At 35.6% G+C, this 11,338-nt stretch overlaps 1 long non-coding RNA gene across 1 annotated transcript; it reads left to right on the plus strand.

Moving 5' to 3' along the window:
• Positions 1-10,274: 10,274 nt before the first annotated feature.
• Positions 10,275-11,014, plus strand: LOC136244650 (uncharacterized). The gene is made up of 2 exons (XR_010695493.1): positions 10,275-10,395; positions 10,461-11,014. It is a non-coding gene; the product is annotated as an uncharacterized lncRNA (long non-coding RNA).
• Positions 11,015-11,338: the final 324 nt, after the last annotated feature.

Raw genomic sequence — 11,338 nt, forward strand, 5'->3', positions numbered from 1 at the left:
ACATATTGATGAGTTTTAGTCCCGTGCGTTGCTTCAAATGGCACTTTTTAAACTGCTGTACTTTTGCTTTTATGGCTTCACGAGAGAATGGCATCTCAAAAGCCATGACTCTTTCTCTAAGTCTCACAATAGCCTTAGAAAGCAAAGATTTTAATACCACACAGACCTAGGTAGGAATGATTTTAAAATACGCCATACGTTTTTAGTGCTGATATCTACTTCCTGTGGGCTGTAGACGCGCAAAATAAGAATAATATAGTAAGAGGGAGATGGAGATTTGGGATATTTCATTATCGAGATAATATCGTTAATGGTTGAGTGTTGAGCAAAATAAACGGAAATTTTTAAAACTCCCAAAACCACTTCCCTTCTGTTTTATACTTCCAGATCAGTCTTTACAACACCAGAGGAAGATCTGGAAGGTTTTTGAAACACATCAAGGCTGCTTTTGGCGTGTGTTCTATCAGAATTTTAAAATCTTTTTGCCCTGATTCTTATTATGAACCACTATCATGGTTTATGATATATCTAGCACCAAAATTCAAGCCAAAGGTTCTTTACGTCTATTATTTACTACTGCCCCTTGTCTCCAATACACATACATGTACTGTAGCTACACTATTGCAGTTTATTTTGATTTTGGCAGTTTATGATTCAGATTGTTAGTGTATCCACACTAGTGGCTATCTTGTGTATGAATGTGTAATGTGTTAAAACGTTGAAGGGTGATAAAAATAATTCTGAGAACTTACAACCTATTAAACAAGAATTAGTACACATTAGCTTTTAAAGAGTGACATATGTAAACTATAACAGAACAATAATAAAATAATGTTACTGTATCTTGTAACATGGCAATGTTGATCCTTTATCATGTTATTGTGTTGCTTGTGTACTTGACTGGAATAATGTCTGTGGACTAGTGATTATTGTTCATTCATGGGAATGGAAAAATATACCGTGAAGTACAACATGATGAAGATTGTAACTACAAGTTGATATTAGTAGTGAACTGTCCAGCCTGGTTCTTTTTATTAGCTGATGACAATTGTTAGTCATTATAGCAAGAGCACTAGCAACCAATGAGTTGGAGTGATAGAATGTAACTACAGTACATATATGGATTATGTGGTAGAAGAGCTCCTCCCATCACCCAGAGGTGTATTATAATAGAACATTTATCATATATTATTAGACATCAGTGCTATATAGTAGGAGTCTTTCATATGTAGTAGAATATAGTACTACACTGTTAAAATGAAGAGTAATCACAACTCTCAAGGAGTTCCCAGTGTATGGAGGATCTAACACTCCTGGAGAGTAACCATTACTCTAAAGGAGTAACTGGGGAGTAACACATGCTCTGAAGGTGGTGTCGCTTACTCTTCAGAGTAATGGTTATTCTCTTCAGAGTGTTGGCTACTCTCCATGGGGTGTTAAATCCTCCCTACACTGGGAACTCTCAGAGTGGTGGTTACTCTTTGTTTTTAACAGTGTACACATTATCAAACAGTAACACTGTGGAAAAAGAGGGATATAAGATGGTATTTCCAGTGGCTTATTGAATACAAAAAAGCTTGATATAACCTGTATTATACTAACAATCTCATGTAAGACTTTAGTTAATGTGTTAAACATACTGAAACCATATATATGTGATGGTATAGTGTGGACATTATACTAGATATAAGATATTTCGGGTAATGTGGTAAAAAAACTGAAACCATATATGTAATAGTATAGTATGCATTATACTAAAGTATAACATGAGTATAAACAGGGTTTATATTAAAGCTTATTTGTATTCAATAAACCACTGGAAATACCATCTTATATCCCACCTTTTTCACAGTGTATGTTATTTTACTGTTTAACCCATAAAATGGCGTGCACTGCCCAACATGATGCTTTTAAGAATCATCTTAGATAGAACTTAAATGACAAAAACCATTAGTCCATTTACATCTAATACAGCATTAGAAAACACTTACAGGCGGCTGGATAAAAATTGCATAAACTGGAATTTTCATCTGTCTGCCTTATAGCTACCATCTTATAGTACATATCTATTGGAAAAGGTATTTTAAATGTTTTAACTTTTTAAAGCACCAGTATAATGCTTTCTCCAGATTGGTACTGCACACAACTTCACAAACTTGTGTGAGGTGATCTATATTAATTTAGTTTAGCCTGTATATCAATCACCAGAATTCAAAGGCTTTTTATTAACAGCTGTTCATTGTTACCAATACATACACATGTACTATATACTATTGCATGCAGGTGATTTTGAGAAATGTCAGACAGTCGCAGAGCTCAACCCAGAATATTATTAACCTATAGGGGGCGAAGTAAGTCGCTTCAGATTCTAGGGGGGTCTGGGGGCATACTCCCCCAGGAAATTTTTGAAAATTTAGGTGTAAATATACTCAATTTTGGTGAAATTTTACTGTGATGCCATTGAATATTGACCATTGGATTATACAACTTTGGGATCAATTAAACCTTTCCACTTCTCAAGGCTTTAGGTATAAACCTAGGGGGGGCAATAGCTAACCCAGGAGGGGCCTGTGCCCCCTCCCCTAGATTAACCCCTGCAGTGTATCCACACTACTAATTATCTTGTGCATGATTGTGCAATGTGTAAAATGTTGAAGAGTGATAAAATAATAATTATGTAATTCTGAGAACTTACAAGCTAGTAAACAAGAATTAGTACACATCAACTTTAAGGAGTGACTGATTTAATTGTAATGTGTCCTATACCACAGCAATGTTAATCCTTGATCACGATACTGTGCCACTTGTGAACACATATTATACCACACTTGATGGTTATTATTATTGGAATAATGTTTGCGGACTAATGATAATAAAACATGATGGACACAGATTTTTATATATAATTATATATGTATGTATTATGTAAACATACAGACACATTTAATGTATGTATCATAATGATACTTCTCATCATGTGTATGTGTCACTATAGTCTGTAGTGAAACTTAAAGCTACTTGCTTTTACAGTAGGTACAGAGTTTGTAAGATAATAAAAGAACTTTTAAGCATTATTTATAATATACGTAGTTAATAAGCAAACTGTGATAATATATACATGTAGCCACTGTCAAATTAGGCAATAAAGTATAATGGTTATGGAATATTTACATTGTTCAATTATTCTGCTTTTCAGGCTACAGTGTTATATATGCAGTAGATTAGGAACTGAATGTGTATAAAGTTAAAATGCTTTTCTTTCTAGGTACCTGTATAATACACACCCTGATAATGTCTAATAAGCAATTCCATCCTTTTACAGTACTTTGCAGAAGATTTTTATAAGATAAAACTATGATTGTTCTATTATAGTGTTGCATTCTATAGGAGTAATATTGATTTTTCAGCAATTTTGGCCTCTACTCCCATAGGCGGCGGAAAGGGGGGGGGCTAGGGGGCTAAAGCCCCCCCTCAGAATGATATCACACTGAAATTATCTTTCTTGGAGTGGGGCTGAAAACCGTGATAAAGATCGAGATACTCTAATAGAGCAGTCACTCTAATAAAGTAGTCAGTGTGTAGCGAGCTATGTAAGGATTTTTATGTAGTTTATCAGCTAGAAATGGTAGCTGGTGAGGTGGAAAGCTCTTGTGAGTTGGTTGTGACCTTTTTTTTTTTTTTTTTTTTTTTTGGTCTTACCTTACCAAACTATAGAAATAAGTCTGGGTCAGCTCAGCGGAGCCCCCCCTCATATCAACTACTTCCTCCGCCGCTGTCTACTCCTACTAACATAACGTCAGCAAGATATCATTCTTAGGTGGCTAATCCTTTGTTCCTCTGCACATTGCCACAAAACAATCTTACAATAGGTCTGCTTTTGAAATCTATTGAGAAAGGTATTTTAAATATTATATACCACCAAGAGTAAATAATGGAAGAGAGAGTATCCAACTACCATATACTGCATCAAAAATGAGCATGTCAAGTAGAGAAGCCATCCCGTAGTGCTATCAAAGTAAGTGTTGAATGAAGCAATAAACACCTTCTAGCTCAGACTGTTTGACTTCAAATCATGCCTGGGAACTTCAAACAGACTGACCTAGCAGGTGTTTATTACTTCAATCAACACTGTCTTTGAAAGCACTACAGGATGGCTTCTCTACTTGAAGTGCTCATTTTTGATGTAGTATATGGCAGTTGGATACTCTCTCTTCCATTATTTACTCTTGATACCACTAGAATGCTTTTTTCCAAATAGGCACTGCATACAACTTCACCTACCTGATCTACATTAAATCCAGGCTGTATATCAATCACCAGAATTCAATCCAAAGGCTTTTTAGTCTATTATTTACTACCACCCCTTCTTGTCCCCAATACATAATACATGCATGTATTGTATGTACAGTTGATTTTGCTTTTGGTAGTTTATGATTCAGCTCAGAATCTCAGTGTATCCACATTCCACACTACTAGTTATCTTGTGCATGAATGTGTACTGTGTTACAATGTTGAAGGGTGATAAAATAATAATTTTGAGAACTTACAAGCTATTAAACAAGAATTAGTACCTATTAATTTTTAAGGGGTGACAGATGTAAACTATAACAGAACAATGATAAAATAACGTTACTGTATCTTATACCACAGCAATGTTTATCCTTGATCATGTTATTGTGTTACTTGTGTACACATACCACACTAGATGGTTATTACTGGAATAATGTGTGTAGACTAATGATCACATGATGCAACACGGATGCAGGTAACTGATCTGGTGTTTTTGTATGTATACTCACAGAGCCAGAGCCCAGAAATTTTGAGTGGTCAGGCCATTCATGGAGGTCATAGTCATGAACACTACTTTGTATTGATCTGATGAGATATTTCAATCACATCTGCTTAATGTAATACTCAACTGCACATGCTAAGCATAATTATGACCACTCCAAATAAATTCTCTGTTTTCCATCCATCACCTGCATCTGGTTAATTTCAGCTCTAAATATTCCATTATTCTGTAGTCTCCCATTATTTTCAGGTTATTCTTGTATGCTGTACAGGCTCAGTAAAAGCCACCTTGTAACAGTGTCAGTTCACATGTCAGCAGTGCTATCAAGTTGGCATAAATTCACGTTTGAAACTTAAAAAAAGGAAGGTACAAGCTTAAGCATGTTTTTATGCTGCTTTGTATGGTTGTGCCAATCAAATAATGGCTTGAAAGCTATCAATCTTATAATGAAATAATGGAAATGGACCGTTTGCCTGCATGCAAATATGCCTGATTCCAGGACAGAAACAGAATTTGTTTCGAGTGGCCTAACCGAGACGCAAGCCTAATTCACATGGACTCCTGTGTCTAATAGTCACCATTTAGCTACAATGCAGAAAGTTGTTCCACAGTAATCACACATAGCCACGTGTGTCTAACACAGTGAAAGGTAGCTACATCACAATAGAATGTATAAAAGAGACTAGATACTGTCACCCAGTGAATGCAATCCCAAATAGGGAGATTACAAATACCTTAACTATCCTTTTGTGCTAACATTGTATTTTTATATAGCTGCAGTATTTCAATTGCACCTTCAGCTTTACTTTAACAGGCTATATCTTCATCTTTCTTCATCCATACAAAGGAAGGCTCTGATGAACTGGGGATTTCATATTATATCAGTTATACCTGTAGTACCTAGTGGACATTATAGTTCTTCACTTGACTCTGCATTTATGGGCTAAAATTTACAACTCGGTAATGAAATGCTGTCACAAGTCATCCAAGCGTATACAGCAATTAAAATTGTGTAAAATCAAAAAGATGTCAGTCCAGTACTGTGATCAGGCACGACCAATATAAAGTCATATACTTGTCTGTTGAACATCTGCACTAGTGTTCCTTGAAAACATGCTATAAACTATTACCAGTGTTGCATTGCTAGGATTAAAATACTTGACTTCATACAATACAGTCCCACAGTATTACTGTATACATGTATATGCACTTTCTTTAGAATACAGGGCTAACTCAAAGTTTACTGCCACATTACAATCTTACAGTATACTGTACATCTACTTGTGAAAACTATTAGGAAAGATGTTTTAAAGGTTTTAACCTTTCAATACACCATTAGAATGCTTTTTATCAGATAGGTACTGCATGCAACTTCACAGACCTGTATGAGATGATAGTCTAGGCTATATCAGTCACCAAAATTAGTTTGATGGGATTTTTACACATATTAATACTGTAACTACTGCCCGTTGTCTCCAGTATATGTGACCCGGTCTGCAAAAAGGGTCTTATAGCCTTTTCAATTGTCTGCACTTGGCAACCTGTAACTTGACTTGTGAATGTAGTAGTTATCGCCCTGAAATTTGGTCCACTTATACCCATAACGTAGCACTATGGCTTGGTGTAATATGAAGGTGATAGGTTGAAACCATGAGGAGTTATGATTAGTCAAACTTGACAATTCGGAAAAGCTATAAGACCCCTTTTCGCAGACCGGGTCACATAATATAACACTGTACACTTGTCTATTGCAGTTGATTGTGACTAGGCCTGCAAAAATAGGGCATGTGGGTACATGAAATTTGCCTACTTTTTCAAACTTCAATGATGTATAACTTTTTATGTGATTAAGCTATCATGATGCACTTTTCACCAAATATTAAAGTTTTAGTTGGCTTTAAAGTACAAGTTACAGAATGTAAATATGTTATCCCAGTGCTGAGATATAACCTGTTATGTAATGGGCTGTAGTTTGTTCCCACATGCCCTATTTTCATAGGCCCAATCACAATTCTGATTTGGCAGTTTATGATTCAGAATGTTAGTGTATCCACACAACTGGTACGTGAATGTACAATATGTTAAAATACTGGAAATAATAATTCTGAGAACTTACAAGCTATTAAACAAGAAGTAGTACACATCAACTTTTAAGGAGTCACAGATTTAAATTATACAGAACAATAATGTGTCCTATACCACAGCAATGTTAATACGTGATCATGTTATTGTGTTACTTGTGTACACATATCACACTTGATGGTTATTACTGGAATAATGCCTGTGGAGTAATGATAAACATGATGTGACACGGATATTGATAATTTTAGATATTTTAATACATGCAGACACATTTTAATGCACATAATTGCATGCAATGGCAGTTCTTATCTTGTGTATGTGTCACTAAAATCTGCAATAGAGCATACAGCTCCTTGCTTTCTTAGTTTGTGAGATAATAGGACAATTTTGAAGCATTATTGATTTTATAGTAATAAGCATACTGTGATAACAAATGGGATGGTATATTTAGCGGAATGGCGGAATTGGCGGAAACAGCAGAAAATTGTCACTAGACATTATAGATAGCCTTAGAACACCCATCACCAGTTAGCTACTCACTGTTACATATGAATACAGTTACATAGAACTCACCACGATTGAAGTACATGGTATTTATAGCATTTATTTTCTGTCTTCTTGCAGCTAAACACCATCTGTGTCTGTGGCAACCAATTCTTATGATTTATTGATTATTCCCGCCCAATTACCAGAAGCGCCTTATAACTATAGGTACCAAACAACAGAACAAGTGATAAGAGTATCCTAGAATATTCTTTAACTGACGTGACATTTAAAATTGCAGAACAATTGGTGCTCTTAGCCATACACTCAGGGTGGTGGTTAAAGATTTTCAATTATAAGCTACAACCTTTAAGACGCATTTGGTAACATATGCTTCAGCATGAGGGTTGAGATCTGACTACACTCTAAGAAGTGGTTGCCACAGATACAGATGGTGTTTAGCTGCAAGGAGACAGAAAATCAATACTATAAATATCATGTACTTCAATTGTGGTGAGTTCTGTATAACTGTATTCACGTGTAACAGTGAGTAGCTAACTGCAGTGTTCTAAGGCTGTCTATAATCTCTTGTAACAATTTTCTGGTGTTTCCGCCAATTCCGCCATTCCGCTAAATATACCATCCCATAACAAATATAGTTACTCGACAGGCTGCAGTGTATTATGATATATATTAATCTATTTAGGAATAAATGTGTAGATTTAAATGGTTTTTCTTGGTACCTGTAAAATACACACACTGGTAATGTCGAATCAGTAATCCCATCCCTTCACTTAGTGGAAGATTTTTGTAAGATGAAACGTTGACTGCTCTATTAGAGTATTTTGAACATTCTATTAAACTATATCCTTCCTTTTAGCCTAAACTTCTACAAAAATAACATCAGCAAGGTCTCATTCTTATAGGAGACTTAACACATCCTGTTAACTGATTCAGACGTCTAGAGCTATGCTCCCTTCCACCAATTGTTCCTGTTGATGCCAGATTATTCTTGTAACATCCATTATACATAATTCTGGGATTAGCTATATTTTTAACAAAATCGGAGACCCATAATTGTCAAAATTATGCTAACATATTATATATAGGCCTAAAAACAGTGGTAAAAAAGTTTCACTGTGCATTACTAGGGGTTGAAATCCATTTAAGAAGGTTTTTAATTTTTCAATACACCAGTAGAAAGCTTTTTAAATTTTGTTTCAGATATAATATCAACACACATGAAAGTGTGTTGTGCAGCCAAGTATACAGCCAGTGCAGGCACCCAACAGACAAGTGTGTATTTTACAGAAACCAAGAAAACACCATTTTCATGCATCCGTAGTTTGATAATTCCTGGACAGAAATTAATCATATTTCTGTGGAAACTGCCTCAGAGTGGGGCACCTGTCATTTCAAATTTGAGTTAAATCTGCCAGGTCATCATTGAGATATGCGTCTTCAAAGTTCATCTTAGTTTCTTTGTATTTTTCTTCATATTCTTTTCGCACCACTTAGAAAAATTGTTATAACTTGCACATGCTTTAGTCAATTTTCTTCAAATTTGGAACGTAATGTAGCATGTTTACAGTTAAAATTTTGTACACTTTGGATAAAAAGCAAAGGGCGATTTTCAAAAAAAATTGATAGTGATCTTTTGTTACGGCCACAGGGTAAACCATTTGAAGAATGACTTGAAAATCAGTCTGTACATGGAGTGACCATCATAGTACAAACCTTTCGTGGTTTAAAAGAAATCGCACTAACAGTCATGGAGTTATAACAAAATTCCAACCATATGTAAAATGCACATGATTGAATTTTGTTAATAAAAAGTTGTTTTTTTAACGTAATGCTTGCCACACCTACCAGGCAAACTAGTTAATGGAATCAGCCAAAGTCAGGTAGAGAGATAGGTAAATCATTGTAGAGCGATCTTACCGTGGTTTACAAGGAATCAGATTAATATTCACTGATAACTAGGTGTAATTAGTGCACGATCGAGATACTCTAATAGTGCAGTCACCCTGATTGAACACTAATAAGTCACTCTATTATAATGCTCAGCTACAATCAAGTCACCATGTAGAGAGTTCAGCTAACAACACAGGGAGTTCAACTACAATCAAGTCACCCTTCAACTAGTATCAAAAATGTGGAGAGTTCAGTTACAAACAACTCACCCTGTAGAGAGTTCAACTACAAACAAGTCACCCTGAAGACAGTTCAGCAGCAAACAAAGCTCTGTAGAGAGTTCAGCTACATTTCAAGTTACCCCATAAAGAGCTCAGTAGAGATCAGCTAGAACAATTAACCATGTAGAGATCAGCTAGAAACAAGTCACCCTATACAGAATTCAGCTCCATTTCATAGTGTTTCAGCTAGAAGTAAGCAACCCTGTGGAGAGTTCAGCTACAAACAAACTCTTTCAGTAGAAAAATTAGCTAGAAGCAAGTTATCCTACAAAGAGTTCATGAAAGAAGGGGCCTGCATGTACTGAAATTTTAGTGTGTGGAATATATAAAAGAACAACTTAAATAAATATATAGACCATTACAGTTGGGTACTAGTTACTTGTCCAATCCAACAGGTTGACAAAACAAACTAAAAAATAATAAGAATCAGTTATGTATGATATAGATAACTGTATATCACACAAATGGTACATACATTTAAATATACAGAGTAGGGAACTCCAGTGAAGTGGCCATTACATATGCTTCATTATTTGCTACGTATATTCAGCCTGTTACACTGTGTTTCAAATGGGTGGGGACTATTCTACGGAACGGAACGGAACGGAACGGAACGGAATGATGGACTAAACTGCGGAACGGAATGCTTTCTCAGATTGAAGCTTGCAGCTTACCATTGCTGTACAAGTTATCAATGGCACTTCCAGCAGGTAATCAAACGTTACCCCAAGAAAGATAAAACGAATTTAAGGATCGATTGTGGGTTCTTGTTGGTTGTCATTAGTAACGAAGTACTAATTGTGGGAATAGTTGACTCAGTGCGTTCATCTTCGGATATATCAAGTAGGGAACTAATGCGTGACTTGTTTTTACTAGTATGTGAGTTATTTTTACTTACTTGACTTTAGAATGTACAGTCTGAGGCCCAGCCTTTCTAATCGGCATAAATCAGTATGTGTATAGCTACGCTACAAAGGAAACAAGGAGGCTATATTGTGTGAACATCAATGATTCATTAACAGAGTAGTGGACTATTGTCAGATATCTCAGCCTGAGTACTGAGTTGAATTCTGGATGGGGTCTATTTTACAGAATGGAATGCCGCTTTCTGAATCAACTTGCAGCTTGGCTAGCTGCTATCATTGCTGAAATTGCATTTTATCAGTGGAACCTCCAGGAAAATGGAATAGGATAATTATAAAACATTAATTGATTGTTTAGGTAATCATGACTCTAATAAACAGATTATATGGTTGATTGAGTGAGGTATCACTTTCAGAATGTTCAGACGACCAGTGATGAGATGCATGGATTCATCGAATTTTTGTTGTGGTTGGAGACATTAAATATCCAAAAGCAAACTGACTGTATAATATTAATTCACTTTCTTTATATTTTCTCAATTTTGAGCCTGTATACAAATAATTGAATTTTCCTTGTCAATAGAAATCCTAGAATCAGATGGGAGAGAAACTTATCTTTGTTTACCTATACTGTACAACCAAGAGTTCGTAATACTGATTTGTATGGGGGAGAGTGTCTAACTCTCAGTATGGCCTGTACAAACACCCTGCGTAAAGTTCACCTTTCATCAAATCAACACCTTTACTGGGGGATAGAAAACTGTTGATTAGTGTTGCTGAAGAAGGTAAAGCCTTTGTTCTGAAATAAGGCCGAAGTGTTACTTTAAGCAGGGTGTTTGGTGAATGCGTTCAAGTTAGACACTCTCCACCTTATTATGAACTCTTGGTACAACTTCAAAGGAAAATGAAGAAAACATACAGAT

Source organism: Dysidea avara, chromosome 2 (genome assembly GCF_963678975.1).
Source record: "Dysidea avara chromosome 2, odDysAvar1.4, whole genome shotgun sequence".
Taxonomy (NCBI): domain Eukaryota; kingdom Metazoa; phylum Porifera; class Demospongiae; order Dictyoceratida; family Dysideidae; genus Dysidea; species Dysidea avara.